This window comes from Lepisosteus platostomus, chromosome 6 (genome assembly GCF_059453375.1).
Source record: "Lepisosteus platostomus isolate fLepPlt1 chromosome 6, fLepPlt1.hap1, whole genome shotgun sequence".
In the NCBI taxonomy this organism is placed as follows: Eukaryota; Metazoa; Chordata; class Actinopteri; order Semionotiformes; family Lepisosteidae; genus Lepisosteus; species Lepisosteus platostomus.
In genome coordinates, this window is record NC_142616.1 from 38,599,844 (window position 1) to 38,618,616 (window position 18,773).

The window sequence follows — 18,773 nt, forward strand, 5'->3', positions numbered from 1 at the left end:
TGACAAAATAAAATGATTTTTATTTAAAACTGAGAAAAACAATTGGTTATGAATCACAGGGACATTTTTTTTAATTTGAAAAGTCTGTGAGTATTGCAGAATGGTATTTAATAATTATAATTTATGACTGTCATAAAAATTGACAAATTAAAAAATGAAAACTAATATTACAACCTTTCTCTGCGTGGAATGTAGTTTATGTTCTGGAAATGGCTTTCTCAACAGTTAGCTTTAAATAAAGAATCTGACATTGGCAAGGCAAGAAAAAACAAACTAGCAATAGGCAGTCCTGTGAGGCCCCTATCATTTAAAGTTCTCTCACACACCCCTTGTTTGCAAGGTCAATATATTACAATATGATCCCATGACATATTGATTTCAACTAAATCTACAAGAAACAACAAATACTCTCAAAATTTCCACCTCAATATTTATTATTATTTATTATTGTACATGAAATTTCATCTTAGTCTCTATAATCTAGATTATTGAAAGAAGGTTTTTTGAACACTACAGCATTGTTGGAAAAATAAAATATTTGGACCTAGTGTTTTAGTAGGCATTGCTCATGATTTAAATGATTAAAAAACAAATTAATATATGCAAAATGTAAAGCAAGAGATGCATGAAAAAACATTTTCTCCACATACTATAATATTACTTTATTGAATAGTGCTATCATCTTAATGAGCCATTTTATCAAATACAAATGCAGCCATTCAAAGTGAGTGGTACAAACACATACCGCAGGCATTTCCCTACGTCATAATGCATCATACCGCAGTACGTGATTGGCTGGCCAAAATGACCGACAGATTTAATCATTTAATGTCTGTTACGTCCCAGTGTGTGTTCTGTGTGTGTTTTTTCTGTTATGTCCACACTGCTGACCCTTGATTGTTCTCCCTTCCCCATTGGCCCACCATTACACCACACTTTCCATATGATGTCATCATCAATTAGCTCTCAGCCAATCAAAACACATTTTATTCACTATATATACATATTATATATAAATTATATATATATAAACATATTATGTAAACTGTATATGGCTGGTCTCGGTACTTTAAAGAAAAAATACACACCAGTTTTCCATTTCTCCCTAAACATTTTAAGCATCAAAGTCTTACATGTGGTTATTTCAGAAACGTTTTTACGTGCTCCTTGCTCCCTCTGACCATGTTATTGTACTGGACGTTTATACAGTATACAGGACTCTGTGAGAAAAGTGGTAGTTTTAAGCTTTTCTGCGAATATGCTCGATACCGGAGTAAACAAGCATACTTTTAGAATTTGATTAATAGGGAATATAATATGGAATTGTGTATCTAAAGAAATTAATAATGATATAATTATATTCATGTAATTCAAGTTTATATATTGAACTTATATACAAGTTTATATTATTGTTATATTCAAGTTTTAACATGGTATCACCCGCCTGTTTTGATTGGCTGCATCTGTAGATATCTTATATTAGGCATAATGTTAATAATCCTAATGAATGAATGCAATGTCATGGGAACACTTAAAAAATACAAACTCACTAAATTGTCTAATGTACCGTGAAGCCACAGCCATCACTGGGGGTGTGGAACAGGCATGTCCACCATTTCTGACACGCTCCTTGATCAGGGAACTTATTCGCTCATTGCTTTTTTCCATGCATTCTCCTACAAGAGTTGTGATGAACAAGGCCCCCTCATCAGGGTAACCAGGACACGTGGCATACACATGCTGAGGATTTTAAGCCCTCAGCTCATGGACTCTTGGGCCACAGAGTCTCCACATTGCTGGGTCCTTTGTTCAGATTAGACATCCCCGGGCTCGAAAAGCTTCACCTCTAACTCTCTTGCCCTCTGGCTAGTAGCAGTTGAAGGCCGTTAACGCAGTTGATCCTGTTTGGCTGGACCCACTCTACCATCTTCTGTACCCTACCAGCAGGCTGACATGGCAATGACTCAGGTTGCTACTCTTCAAGAACTTCCCTGCATCTGAATGACATTGACTTTCGTTAGAAGCCTCCCTGATCCTAGCCACCACACAAGGAGCCTCCTGCTCTCACTCTACTTTGGAGCCACCATCTCCCAGATGTCACACACATGGAGATTCCACCTCCATCTCCATCATGATGACGGCTACAAATTCTCTCACAACCAGTCAGCCCTTGGATTACCAGCTCCAGCCACTGACGTCACCTCTTGACTCCACCAGGCTAGTCTCTCAAGCATTGAGACTTCTCACATTCATTACACCAAGTCTCCAACACTCTCATGAGACTCAATGTAGATTTAAAACCCTCACAACCTCTCTCATGTCCCAGGTTGTGTAACTTGCAGATTCTTCCATGCCCAGTCACTACTGCCTTTAGTCCAATATGTGGAATCAGTGGCGCCCTCACTCTGTCGCCACCACATACCCATTACTAGAGATCAGTGATCAAACAGACCCTTCTCTCTCCCTCATATTGCCAGCGGAAGGGACCCTCCACCACACCTCAATCTTTGATATACACGCTAACACTACTCTCACTCACAGGTTACTGGACATCCCTGTTCTCATCCATCCGAATAGATCAATATCATATACTGTAGTTCCCTCTTTTGTTTGTTCTGAAACTAATCTAGAACAGACCGTCTGGTTTGCGCTCTACTCATGGAACTACTCTACCTGCTCTTAAAGCTCTCCCACAGCTGAGTCTAATTACCACAAACTCCACTCAGCTGTGGGTGCTTAGCAATGCAATCCTTTAAAAGAACACTCCACCCCTCAGGTACACCACACCCTGAATGGCATTACAGTACATTTTTGTATCGTTAGAAAGCTGACCCATTTTTCTACAATATACATAAAGTAGCAATATTGCATAATGTTGCACTGTTGCTTGCAGCACTGGGGCCCTAGGTTCAATTCCTGGGTGCTATGCTATCTTCATGGAGTTTGCATGTTCTCCTTGTGTTTGCATAGGTTTCCTCCAGGTGCACCAGTTCCTACAGTCCTACAGTCCAAAAACATACTAATAGGCTACTAATAGGCTAAAAAAATTGGCCATTATGTCAGTGTGTGTCTATCTGTGTGTGCTCTGCGATGGACTGGTATCCTGTCCAGGATGTATGCTGTCTTACACCCATTGTTTGCTGGGATATACCCTGAATCCCCCCAACCCTGTAATGGATAAAGCAGTTAGAAAATGGATGGGGGATATAGTCCCATTGTCTTTACAATGATCACTGGGCCACAAAAAAAAATTGTCAATGAAATTACTGCGTTTGAGGTTTGGATTGGTGCACAGGAAAGGTGCCTAATGAATTCATATTTTCTTACAGACCCAATCAGTCCTGCAACACTCAACAATATATGCTGCACTCTTCTATCATGAAGAAAAGGAGATGTAGTGTAAAAGAACCATTAAATTCAGAAATGGCCTTACAATGTTAATGGTGTTTCATGTGTGGTTACAAAAGATAGCATCTTATTCAAGCTCCCTTTCTAACACCCCGCTTACTTTTACCATTTCTCTCTGTTGCTGCTTTTTAATTAAATTTAGTGCAGAACCCTAAGCACTGCAGGTGTTCTGCTTTATCAGCAGTCTGCTGAGGTGAATCTAAGTCCTTTACTGTGATCTCTGATAGTACTAATGTTAATGTTAGGAATGAGTAATAATTCCTCTGCTCCCACAGAACTGAGAGCGATGTCACTTTGCATTTAGCACTTCTAGCTAAGCATGAAATTTGAAGTATTATGGCATCTTCTCTGTTATGATTCAGCTCCCCTGAATCATGAAAGTGCTTATGTATTTCACAAAGTATAGGTTTTTGTTCTCATCAAGAAAGATAAGAAAAACAGCCGTGTTTACCTAACTGGTGCCAAAGGACTTTTTAAACCAAGCACTGTAGTCTTCTTGTTTTCAGTCTATCCAGACGCACCTGAATGTAAAGTGAATTCATGAACATCTCTTTCATGAATTAACTTTATAATTTACTTAACTTTCTTTGTTTTTATTTTCAGCTATCAAGACACTGGTGATCTTAACTAAATATCTCATATCTATCTAAAATCTACAATCTGTCTTTATATTACAGTATACTGTATATACAATTATATATTATTTTAGATATCCCATATACACTCAAATTCAAATGTGTTAAATTTTTGTATTTTTCCTCTCATACTCTTACTTTGTGCCTTTATGAACATTATTACATTCTCTTTAGCGGTTCAGTGCTTTTCTGTTCATTGTGAGATGCAATTACAAATGAAGTGTTCTTTTATGTTCTTCTGAGCAGGACTGAATGCTGATTTATTCAATTCATGCTGTTGTGACTGCATTTCTTACACATATTACGTACACATGCTACTACCTCTTGGGTAGTAGTAATATGTGTACAAGAATCTGTTTATTTAATTTAATAAGATATGCACCTATGTGATGTACTTTGCAAATTATTTCAATGACATCTTGTCTATTTGTCATTGAAATGTATAACACATCATTTAAATATTAGTTTTGCATAATTATTAATAAGAGGTTGATGTGCGAAAGAAATCAAAATTAATGAGTCTGCTGACTTATTTTAAAATTCAGCATTATTAAATCAAGTGTTGTAGGTGTGCTTCAGAAAAAAATGGTACTAAGTACTAATTACAAGATTACTCTAAAATCTACCTCTTCCCTCATCCCTAATTAATTATGTATGCACATTCAGCGCTTGGTCTTATTTGTGATTACAAAATTATTGAACTGTATTAGGCTACTCGCTGAGCACTTAAACTCAAGTTAAAAAAAATTAAACCAGTGAATGCCATGAAGCAACAATCGCTCTTCATTTTCTCACCTTCTGAAATTAATGCTATAAAACAACATGAAAGCCATATTGACTGGAAAAAAAACAAAACCGTTGTACTGGTGTTAGGTATAAATAACCCTGGGCAATCATTGATGAACTGTAGCTCTTGTTATAAGCAGAAGGGTCTATAAATCAAGACCGCCAAATTATTAGCTCCACATATGAAGCACTGTGTATGTCAGCACTGTAGGGTCATCTAATCACTCTATCACAATTTTAAACTTTGAAAGCCTTCCTTTCTGCGCTTTCCTTTTTTGTTACGACAATCCTGTATGCTATCAATAGTAGTGAGGAAAAGACTGAAAAATACATGTTTAGTCATTCACATCTAAATGCAGTTCATCCACTTTCTTGGTAGTACTGACCTCTCAGAAAGGCATGCTACAATAGCTGAACACTTTAGGTAACAATGTTCAAAAAGATACATTGATACAAAGATAAAAGATAATCCAACATAATTGTACAAGGAAACACAAACATGTTGTACTATGCGTTGTTGAATTTCCTGTTTAAAGAAAATCCCTGGTACTGTATGTCTGGGTAATCAAGAACAGCAGCTGTCATCCTACAGTATATTTAACTCTTTAATGTTTAGTCCCATGTGAATTACTGAAAGCATTTCTGCTGGTGTTTTAGAGAATGACTGTTGATAGCCATGATAAAACACACTTCTTTCCAAAAAAATACTAAAATAGTCTAGCTGCAGGGATATGAAAAGACAATTCTAATCATTATAGAGTGTTTCAATCATGACATACCTGGAGCAAAAACTAGCTATGGCTTAAAGATTGCAGTTTCTGCATTATTTGTAGATTAGAATCCAATATGACTGCAAAGAATTTAAGGATATTTCATTCCCATGCTGGACACCTGTCTAAAAAATTAATTTTCTTACTGTTGTGGTGCAGGTTTACTAATAATGTTGTCTTCTTGCAAATAGTGCTAATGAGATGGATGTAGGACATTTCAAATGCCCTTGAAGGCACCATAAACATATGGAAGCAATGCTTTCAATGTAATGCTTTCAGTGAATCATATGCATCAAAGCTTCTCATACTCATTGAAACTCTGAATTACTTGCCTCTCTACAAACAGATGGCCTTGCTTTTGAATCCATTTCTGGTTCCTACTTTGTCTTATGTCTAGATGGATCCCATTTTCCATTACTACATGTCTAGGCATACCATAGTGATTTTTTATAAATGACAGGCACTATCTAGAATACAGATTTGGATTATTGTATTGCATCTGAACGTTTATACTGATCACAGCCAATGATAGGAATTATGAGGTGTTTGAACAGTGCAGGAGTCACTAATGATACAGCAGGCATCTGTAAATGAGGGTGATCATGGTCATGGGATAGCAGTATGTTACCAAGCCATCCTTTCAGTTGGAAATAGGGCTAAGATAAGGATTAAAACTCTAATATTGAGACAAAACCACCAGTCAGAAATGAAGGCCTGGTCTAGAAGATTCACATATTAATCATATTAAGTTTTTTTCTCTATCTCCAGAAATAAAGAAGCCGCACATGGAGTGGATGCTATCTTTTACATGTCGACTTCAAGAGCTTTAGGTCTTATCATTGTTGAACAGAACCATACTACATAGTAGAGAGATGAAATTGTAAATTTAGCAAAAAGGATTGTGTTTTGTAATTAGGGGAATATTTATTTCCTTTTACAGTAACTTCAAGGCAAAGGAAGAAGGTGCTCTTTCATTCAGTATCATTTTGCATTCATCAGGGATTGGGCAAAAGCTTCCATCCTGTTCAGCTTTGATTTTGAGACATTTTTTTTTATGTACTGTAAGCCAAGGAGCTAAAGAATTATTTCTGAAAAGTATGTACTTTGCATGCAACATACCTTAAAGTGCATACTGTATATAGAGCCAGTGTTTCTCAACCTGTGGTCTGTGGACCACCGGCGGTCCATGGGTTTCTTATAGGTGGTCCACAGCAGATACAAATATTAGTGATATAATAAACAAGTAATACTGTATGTGCATTTGGTCTATGATACTGGAAAAAAAAAATCTTCACTTCACTTTTAATAAATTTATAATAAACTGACAATATAATTATTGCCTGTGTATGACTTTCTCTGCCATTGTGACTTGACGGTGCATCTTTCAGGAAGTGGCATCTAAATGATGTGTTGTTTACTAAATAGTGTCTGTAGTTACGATACTCATTACTCCCACCTCAGTCTGTCTCAATCCTTAGTCAGCATTGTATCTAATTACACAACGCAACAGAATGTCTAGGGGAGTAATTTTTAAGTTCTCATGTTAAGCACAGTGTGTAAGAATCAGTTGAATTTAGTGATTTAATTTAGTTCTGCCTACAGCTGAGCCAATGCTTTTTGGCTACTGCGTGGTCAATGGTCAGAAAAGGAATACTTAAGCTGGTCTGTGGGTGACAAAATGTCACCCACTGTATTAAGTACTGTAGATCTCACTGTGCTATTTAGTAGTAATTGGTATATTGCCAAACTAAATAAAAAGAATTATACCTCACCTTTATTTCATCATCAATCAAGTTCATTATTGGGATTAAATTTCAACCTTCACATTTTGAATACTCACACTGCCAGAATGCACTTACATTTTTCTTCTATCTTCATTTTCAGAGAAAACGTCAATCTAAAAAGATTCTGCAAAACTTCAAGTTTTATAGCTACAGTGAATTAAAGAATAGAGGAGGTCATTGTGAAGGTCCTAGAAGAACAGATAATCACTGACAGTTAAGTCATCAAATGTGTCCAAGGATTATCTTGTGTGATTTAAATAGCAATAACAATATTGTAATATACAGTATACCTACGTAATCAAGCAATCATCCTTGGCAAATCTTGCAGGGGTTGAGGGGTAGGAGATGAGAGTGTTTCAGGATGGTTGCAAGTCTATATCATTTCAAATTGGTCTGATGCAAGTGTCCACCGTGTGGTAAATGCTCATTTGCAAGGTCATCTTTGCACTACTAAGAGTTGGCGACATGCTGTAGCTACGTAGCTCAACAGCTTCACCAAAGATGCATCAAACTCCTTTTATATGTGATCCACTGCTCCAAAGAAATCTGCAGCAGGATCACCATCACATAGACCATTTTTGACATTCCAAACTTCCTGACCCGTCCCTCTCGGCCAGAACACTCATCTGGCTCATTAGAAAGGAAAATGAATGGAGTTTCCTTCCATCCATCCATCCATTTTCACTCCGCTTTTCCTGGTGAGGGTTGCGGTTGCAGCAAACCGAGTAGATCAGCCCAGACTTCCCCGTCCCCAGCAACAGATTACAGCTCCACCTGAGGGATCCCCAGGTGCTCCCAAGCCAGCCGAGAGATATAATCCCTTCAGCGTGTCTCCGCCCGGTGGGAAGTGCCCAGAACAGCGCCGGCGGAAGCCCAAACCACCTCAACTGGCTCTTCTTGATCTGGAGGAGCAGCGTCTCTACTCTGAGGCTCTCCTGGATTGCCGAGCTCCTCACTCTGTCGTGGAGAGTCAGCCCAGTGGCCCTGGAGAGAAACCTCATTTCTGCCGCTTGTATCCGCAATTTCATTCTTTCAGTCATTACCCACAGCTCATGAACACAGGTGAGTTTCCTGATTTAGGCTAAATAACCTGCCATCATCTAGCCATACCTAATTCATCAGTTGAAGAAATACTTTTGTTCTTTATTTATATTTACCGGTGTGAGTGGTACAACCTAAATGATGCTAAATAAAGAGCTTGTGATAGCCAAGTATAACTGAATTGATGAATTGCTGAACTGGAAGAAGCACTTAGCATATGGATGTATGGAAACAATCTAAACAATTTTTGGTATTAATATGGAGAGGGAATTGAATCAGTTGATTTAGTGCAATTAATCATAAACTTACTATACAGTATATTGCAGTGACATTTAATGTAGATTCCAGAACACTGTCCAGAACCTTATCTTTTTTTTATCTATCCAAATACAAAATGCACTCTCAGTTTGATGTTTCTATTAGACTTTCATTACACAAGAACATGATTATTCTGGGCAGACAGCTACTGTATATACCAAGCCACACAGAAAGAGGTCACTAATTTTTAATGTTGATGGTTCCACTGATAGTCAGGTTGTTGCATCCGTATGTTTGCACTAATGGGGTCAGTGAAGTCTACCAACTGTTTTGTGATGTCCAGCTGTTACAAAATTAATCTGCATGTTTGTGTATGCTAATAGATCCAATATTTAATCAACTCATTTTCAGATGCACTGAAGCTGCCACAGCTTTCACATTAACACAATATTCCATGCTAATGAAGTACATTAAAGGAATAACATATTGTTAACCACTCAGAGTCAAATTCACTATTACAGTAAGGTAGTGTCTTAAAACTTGGAAAGGTCATCACAATGTTTGTCTGTAACATTCATAAACAGTCCTAACATGCACCTCAAATGACTCCAATTCCAATGATTTACCAATAAAGACAAATGTCTACACATAAGAATATTCTGAAGCACTTTTCAAAATTATAAAGGTGTTATATGATGTCGCATACTGTAGGAAACAGAAATAAAAATGAAGACGAAAAAGAGCACAGTAAATTCAATGAAAAAAAACAAGAATGAAACTAAATTATACATTAAAAGGAGTTGTGAAAAGATAGGTCTTCAGGCGAGCTTTAAAAATGTTGACAGCTACAGAGTGTATAATGGATTTCAGCAATGAGCTCCTCAGATGAGGTGTTGCACAAGATAAAGCTCTATCACCCATTGTGGGGAGCTTGGCTTTCAGTAGACTAAAAAGACCTGAATCAGCAGATCTGAGACTAAGTTTCAGACTATACTTCTTGCATAAGCTCTGGAGTTAGGACATTTATTGCCTTATACAGTACGTGAGTAGGGGATCATAAAGTCCACTCTAGGTTTCACAGGGAACCATCACAATTTACATATGATGGTAATTATACATTGATGCAGAGTAGTTGTAGTTAGTACATAGTATTTAGCAGCAAACTAAATCTACTCAAGCCTATTCAGTACCTAAGTTGATAGTCCCTTACAGTAAGTGTTACAGTAGTCTAATCATAATAAAGGCATGTTTTAAGACTCCAGCATCAAAACATGAACAAATATGATATACAATGCTTTCATTATTTTTGAAAAGTTTTATTGCAATTATTTAAATAAGAAGAATTCTACATATACAATGTCTAAAAGCACATTTGTTAAAGGTATAAGTGAATGTGGTGTCACTGACAGGAGAATATGTAAAGCATTTTGCTCTATTTGAAACTGTGTATTTTGATATCCACATCAGCCCAGCTAAAAGAAAAAATATATACAGTATTAACCATAAATATTTAGATTTTGCAATCATATCAGAAAACTGTTTGAAACACTTTGAGAATCACCTAACTCATTTTTGAGAGTGATTTTCATAAATGCATACTTTCTAAAATATTAATACGCTATAAATAAACACGGAAGGGCTGGTGAGCTGCAATGGTATTTAACTAAGTCACAGCAACTTTTTAATGCTGCTCAGCTTGTTAGCCTGTTTCTACTTTTTTTAAAAGGGATTAGGAAAAGTCTGCTACAGTGGCTTCATTACCTATTTACAAAGTATTTGTTATGGGAAACATTACTATGAAACCCTAAAATGAAGAATTACATCTAACTTGATATTTAAAGAGAAAAACTGAAGTTTTTTTTTTGTTTTGCTAAAATGAGAACTATACTGCTACTTATTTTTATATGAAAGGTATGCAGTAAAGTTGCCATTAAGAATAAAAATCCTATCAAACTTATTTCTGCAGTCCTAATTGGTGTTTATAGTTACAAGTACGATCTTCTATGTACTGAAAGCAATTACTTCACTGGGATTGACTACTAGTAATTGCTGTTACAGAGCCCGTACTCAGGGATCAGTGCAGCTGATGTCAGGGATGTGATTACTGCATCAGCAACATAAACAAGCCGTTGGTTAGTACAATACCTCCAGATCCTTGTTTAATTCTTAATTACCCAATATCACGTTAGTACTGCAAACAGATGCTATACTACAGAAATGAACTGAAGAAATGAAGATGGAAGGAATGTTTCCATTTTGATATAGCTGGAGCAAAAGAAGAAAAGTAATTCTTTTTTTAGTATAAGCTAAAACCAAAGAAATGACAACCTCCAATTTTCAGTCTTGTCCACCTAAAATATTAAACAGCTGAACATAATTTAGCTGAGTTTCTAACAGAAGTTTGAGAGGAATCCCTCAAATTGTATGCTACTTTTATACATTAAGTCTCATATCCAGGACTTCCTCTGCATATCTCTCTAGCATCGGTCTGGCCACCTAATCTACACCTTGCATCAATCTCCTAGCTCTTACTTCACAATAGCGAGCGGAGTTTAGGCAGCCTTATCTAGGCTGTCTTTCATTCAGCTGCGCAAGTCACACCAAATACTTTATATGTATTTCATCTCTCCATTGCATTTATTGCCACATACAGTATGCATATATTAATTCTTCTGAATCACTGAAAAAAATCCTCTGAAAGTTGTGTCCTAACTCCGCTTAAATGTATGACTCATGAAAGGCAAAGATAAAAAATAGCTTATGCTCTTTTGATATTTACAGTTCTACCATATGAAGCTGACAATTCAAAGTGTAAGACAATTATATATTATATTTATTGCTTGTGTTCTTATGCTGCTGTCTGGAGATCTTGGTACTTCTTGTGCTGTTGTAGGTATTTTGCCACCCAGATGCACACTAATATTTAGTCTACATTTATGTGTTCCTACTACATTAATATTCTAATAATAGGTTCATAAATTTACATGCCTAGAAATGACGCTTTGATATATATGGGTCCTGTTGAAGAGCTGGGAATTTTACACTCAGCTATTACAACAAGAAAAGAAAATATCACTGATGCACATGAATGTTTTCCTGTTACTTTAAAGTTCTTGCTGTAAAACATGCAATATATCATAAGACTCAAACATCTTATTTACAACCACAAAAATATAATGTGTGCCTCTCAAACTGCCAACATCCAAATGTGTGATAAGTGATGAGCATAAATTATAGAAATGGAAGCTTTAAGTGATAGGAAAATAACCTGCACAGAGTACTCCATATAGAGAGATTTATTTGAGTATTTATAAAATAACCAAGGTGGAGAGAAAAATGCACTTTAAATTATAGAGCTTAGGAAAATCTTGACTGTATTCTGAGTTTAACTCTGTGGAAAAGTATTAAAGCTTACATTTTAAATTCAGGTCAACTACAAATATAAATATACAGTAACTAAGACAAATTACAGTATACTGTATATTGCTTGATTATATTAAATTTCTAGTAGGATTATTGTTTCAATTACAGAATTTATTACTTTATAATGTAAGGAGTGCCTTAAAACCTTCACACTGACTGCCTAGTAACTAAAAGATAATTAATGCATCGATTAATACTAACATATTTTCTGTAAGTGTTCCCAAAATCTAACTAATTGTTAAGCACAACATATTCGGGTAATATTTTTTCCTTACAATGAAATCAGTTTTTGTGGTATTCATATTCAGGTTCTAGGTTAGTGATCATCTAGGACACTGCTGTCAAAATAATTTTCCTAACTCATCACTCGTCCTGTCTCAGAATGGAATCTTTATTTAACTTTCAAAATGAAATATTGCTTGCACTCTAGTGCTTGATAACATTTCCCTCCTTTTTAAAACTAGTTAAAAACACAATTAACTGTTTAAACCATTGGCTTCAAAAAAGGCAACTTTCTAGCTGACTGACAAATGCATTTCTTAAAAACAGGCTCAGTGCACCTCCTGTTTTGTTTACAAAACCCAGAGATTGAGATGAACACCTCGGTATCATTCTTCAAAGAGATTGATGTCAACAAATGTTTGATAAGATTGATAATGTTTGAAACGTTTATTCCCATCTCTTCCAAAAAACTATTCTCTAGTTAATAGCCATCATTTTGTTATACGAAAATTGCAAGAAATTAAGAATTTCAAAAATCGGCCAAATGCTAAACTGCGTTACAAATAACAGTCAAATTCTGGACATGACTAAGTGTGATTTCACAATGTTTTCAACCCCTAGTTATCTCCACTGCCCCTGATGGAAACAACTTGAAAATACAGAACAGCACTTCTTTTTACTTAGACATCACTGGTGTGGCACAAATGAGTGACAAATAATTGTTGCTACTTTTATTTCAGCCAGTTCAAGTCTCTTATTTGACACATAAGTCTACAGCCCCTGTGCTTCTTAATGTACACATATTTCCATTTAGATTCACTTCCATACAGTATCTTTACTTTACCACACTGGAAAAAAATAATGGTTTGCACAGTTATACTACATTATTACAAAAAATAAACGGTATATTCCATTATGCAACAGCACTCTCATTCCTTGAGATATAAATGCAATGACCTCTAAAAGGGTACTTTATTCCATCACAGCTGATTTGCATGAGGATAAGCGCACAATTATTTAGTTACTGATCTTGGATTTGCTATAATCTTTTCCTTACTAAAAAAATGCAACTGGAACACATTGTGATGTTAGCCAATCCATATTTAACATATGCCCTGTGGGAGTTAAATAAATGCATATTTTACAAGTGGCTTACTGCTGTCCTATCATTTGTCTCTCTCTGAGATCTAATGCATATTCTGTGGTGTCTCATGGTACACCGTGTTTGGTGACACTTGTGCATGGGCCCTTTCAGCAGGAGATGCCACCCAGGCTCCCTTATTTCATTCTGCCCCCTTGGTAAAACAAAGGCAGTCAGCCTGTTGCCACGGTCGCCTGCTGCATTCAGACTACTGATGTATGAACCCTTGAATTCTATTCAAAGCTACTTCTGCAAGAGAAAACATTACTTTTTGTCCTGCTTTTTTGTTTTTCTTTCAGCCTTTTCCTTTTTTGCTGTTAGGCCAAAAAAGGGAACCATTCTGCAGATGGCAAACTTTTCCCAACGTAAGTTAGTCACAAGGTAGTTATGCTAAGATAATACTTCTAGATAATACAATCTTGTTTAATCGAATTAACCTACATCTAAGGCCACAAATTCACTTTTCATTCATGTCAAAAAACAAAAGAATCAAATTTTCAATCTGCATTGTACTGTACTTGCTCTAATTAACATGCAGTCAATGCATGACTACATTGCAGAATTAAATCACTGAATAAACTGAATAGCAAAGATCTAAGTGCTACTTTGGAATTATTGCCAGGGCACAGAAAAATTGGGGAGATAATCACATGGTTTTCAGAATTATAGCATTCATACAACAAATATCTAGATCAATACAAATGAAGACAGTGAATTTGCCTTACAATTACAAACAGTGTGATGTTTAATAATGAACTGCAAGAAGTAAAATACAACATTCTATCATAAAAGTGGAAACCTGAAAATAAAAGGAAAGGCAGTCTCTTAGCTTAGGGAACTTATATTAAAAAAACAACATGACCATATTTCTACTATCCAGATAACAAAATGCAAAGAACATTACCTGAACTACTTCCACAATCACTCCCCAACAGAATAAAAAATCAGAAGTGATTTGTTTATAAAACCTGTAATCAATTTATGTCTGCCAGGCAGCAAAGTAATTCCATTAACTTTGACGTCAACATGGACCTGTCAAAAGCAATGAGTTATTTTCACATTCAACTAGGACAACAGCCAATGAGGTTCTACAATACTAACAATACAATTTAATGACAACAGAAATGGCAATCAAGGCAATAAAAGAATGGCACAACCTTTAAAATGTGTAGTGTGATGTAAAGGTTGCCAAATGCAGAGATAACTACATTATATAGAGAGTTGCCTGACAAGAATTCAGGTAATCGTCCAGCATTAATTTAGTTAAAATGTTCTTTACCCTGGTCAATTAACACCGACTATGATGGCAGCCTTATCTTAGTCGGTAAGATAGACAAGCCTTACTGTAAATGTTCTTGCAGTGCCTGGTATATAAAAATTGGATACTTGTTGAACATGTTTATCAATGTCAGGGAAAGTAGTTAACCTGTTAAACATGTGGAACAGTCTGGCTCCTGTCAGGTCTTCATTGGAGAATGGTGGCTTAGGGTGGCCCACTTACCTGTACTTAAGGGCTCTAGCTTTGTAGTTTGTTATTATTTGGAAAAGTTTCATCCCTCTTCTATTTTTCTTTGCATTACTTTCAGATGCCATACCTCACAAAATCCATGTTTTCAGAGAAGCAAGCATCTATGGTAAAAGGTTGAAAAGGCTTCTCTCCCCGGTTTCTTTTTTGGCTTCAGCCATTTTCAATCTATTATTCTCAAAATAACATTTTCTGACAAACATGTATGTTCCTATTTTTGAACACACATGTGGAGTGTGGATTCTTCGGTTAAACCATTCTAATTGTTGTTTCTTTTTCTTTCTTCTTCTAATTACTGTTAGAATTAGCAGTTCTTCTCTCTGATCATAGCATACCATTTGCCATTGTATCCTGAATAGATAACCTTTTTGAATTGGTATTACTGAGATTTATGACAAAAGATGATACCATAGCATATTTGAGGAAACAACTGGAAGAGACCCTGAGAGCAATTACTTACTGCACTAACCTCTAAATTAGCTAGATGGCCCAAATGAGTTCCTTTTATTACTTTATTTAAAGTTAGATTTGTTCTCATTATACTAAAAAACTGGCATGTGTAAGACATGGAAAAGTGTGTGTCACCTGATGAATCAGGTCATGGCAAACATACATAAACGCCTGTTTAAATTACAGAAAGTAGTATTGAAAAAAACAATGTTTCGTACACAAGAACCAGTTAATTGAAAAGGAAAACAAAGTTTAGGTTATTCAAAAATCCTGTAGTTCTAGTAAAAAGACAGCATTGGTCCTCCATTGCTCCTAGACTTTGATGTATATAATACTGTATATTATAAAAGAGGAGATGGCTGTCTATCTTGTGATGTTAAGATATAATTGAAACCACAGATTACTACCAGAACAGAAAAATTAACCATATTATTCTGGAGATATCCAAATTATTGAACAGTAAATCAGACACAGACAACATTAAATGACAATATGTATGCATTATATCATCTACTTTATGTACAGTATATATACAAGAATATCAAATTCACTTGTTTAATCAACTAGTTAAAGAAGATCTCATGTCTAATTTATAATTTAAACCCAAGGGGACAGAATATAATTCAGAGACCTTTTCAATCCCTATTAAAACACAGATGATGTCTAATTAATGTGAGGAAAATGCACTTTAACTTGATGATCATCACTTAGTGGTTGTAATTGTACATCAACAATCTGCAGCTCTTAGATTCTGTTTCATCCATGTTATCCTAACAAAGATGTTTGCCCTGAGACCATTAATTAAACACTAAAAGTCCAGAGATATTTTACCTCTTTACCTACCAAGCACTCATGTAAAGTTTTCCAAACTGAAATTTGTACATCAAACCAGATTAACTGATACTGTATATACTAAGTGTACTATACAAGCTTATGTAATACTTTTTCCCAGTGCTATTTGTTCAAAATCAACTTCTATTTCCATTGCTAAAAAAGATAAAAGTTCCTGGACATTTATTGCCTTTCATAATACATTAAATAGTGGTTCAGAACAGACTTGTAATGTTTGTTCCACAAAGCACTGTTAATGTATACTGTACATCGAGACATGTTTTTTTTTCTTTTTGTCAGAGCTCTTTTGAAACCCACATACTGTATTTGTTACCTTCGCTTCTTAACTGGTTTCTAAGACAATCAACCCAAAAGACAGGGGTAAGGCAAGACAAAAACTTTAAAAACATGCTGCATGGTCAGCCTTGTATTTGTAGGTTTTGAGCTAAAAATGACAGATTTCTTTGTTGCTGAAGCAATGCGTGGGTGACCACTCTGAATCTGTGATTCAGAATTTGCAATAGCACCTTGTCATTTATGCTGCTAGATCAAAGACAAGATTTTTGTTTAATTACCTTTCTTTCCGAGAATAGTCAAGGGTGCAATGACCTGTGCATGTGTTGGAGTAATTAAACTTACAGAACAAAAAAACATGTTTTGTTATTTTTGTTTATGAAGCAGGTTTTAACATTCTTCCCTACATGTGGACAGTTTTGCTTGTGCTGATGCTTTGTGCAGGTTTACCATAAAACAAAACGGGCACTTCTACGGGTACATCTTTGAAATTGTTATTTTTAACTTTAAAAATGCAAAACATGGAAACTCTGAAGCCCTTGTACAGTACTGTATATGTTCTATCATATAAAAAGTACTTTTTTGTCAAATACGAAGTACCTTTTCATTCTCTTCATCAACAAAATCAGTTTAAAAATATGTACTGATTTCACTTTTAATTATAGCTTTTGCTTGTTAAAATAAAAAGCAAGACAACATTACCAATATCATTTGCTTTACTTGTTTTAACTTTATGGTTAAAAACATCTGACGTTAATTAAATGTCAAGTTCAAAAGTATAAGAAGTAATCAAAAATGTTAAATAATGAAGGAATATAATTAAAAACTGCTTTATTTTGTAGGTAAATAATAAACAGGGTCAGATATACTGTACAGGTTTAATATTTGTCCTTTAATTCATGATGATTGTAGCACATCTTTATAAAAACATTTTCCTGTTTTCCTAATTTATATAACTGCCTTTTTTTTTTAATGAGCTCCATGTGGGCCACACTTAGATATGAGACACTCTAATCTGAAATTACAGTTTTTTTCAGTATTTAATTCCATGAATGGACTGTCCAGGTGAGCTGTCGTGTAAACGGATGTGGGAAAGATTTCAATGTGATGCCCTAAGACATGATCCTGCAGAGGTACTTTTCCACAAAACCAAACTCCATTCAATCAATTTCTCTTGAACCTGGCATTTCCAAAATAAGGTATGTAGTATTTTAAACTTCAAAATGTAAATTTGAATTTTGTATTACACTTTAGGTCATGTTGTACAAAATCCATCCACCTATCCATCCATGTTAGTCCAGTTGTATGTCCAGATTTTTTAAATCACACAGTTTAAAAAATCACTACATGTACATACTGTATCAAAAGATACTGTTTACTTGTCTATGAAGACTCTGATTACACAGATAACTTGATATTGATATCAAATAAAACCTGAAATAAAACTGCAGTTTATAGAGTGTTTCACAATGCAAATATACAGCACGTAAAAAAAACAATTGATGCAAATTTCCACTGAAGTCCCCTGAATAACGAGGTTACTCACCCTCAATTCTGAACACAGACTACATGATTCTGAAAAGTTCTAACACCCTCCAATTTAAAATCCCCATGAATCCATTTCTAATTAAGCATTTGTCAATAGAAAATCTACAGAAATAATAGAATTGTGCGTCAGCATCATTACATTTGACAAGGTGAGAAAACCTCTTGAAGCAAAAACTTTGGTTTGATAGAAATCTATTAGGTACTCCTTTATAGTGCTAGGTGCTAGTTTATTGAAGACAGATTGCCTTGTCTTTGATTTGGCCCAAGTATTCCAGTTAAAAAAAAACAGCTATCCACCAGCTTTATTGCTTTAAGCTTCTGCAAGAACATTCTTGTGGTTGGAACCTGGTACCCATCGACAAAATGAACTGATTTATGCCATCTAATTTAAAAAAAAATCCATATTTTATCATTAGAACACCAGTGCTCTCCCCCTCTGCCAATACTAATCAAAATTTTATTGCACTAGCCAATGTATTGAATGCAAACATAGCATAAATCATGTCTACCCTTACCCAACGATCACAGCATTTTTCTCTCTTGTGGAGCTTACAGTATTTCATTATATGCGTTTCATTTTACACTGGTTCCATCTGATTGAAACATGGTATAATCAAACTGAGGAATGACAATTTAACTACAAAGTGCTTGATGTAG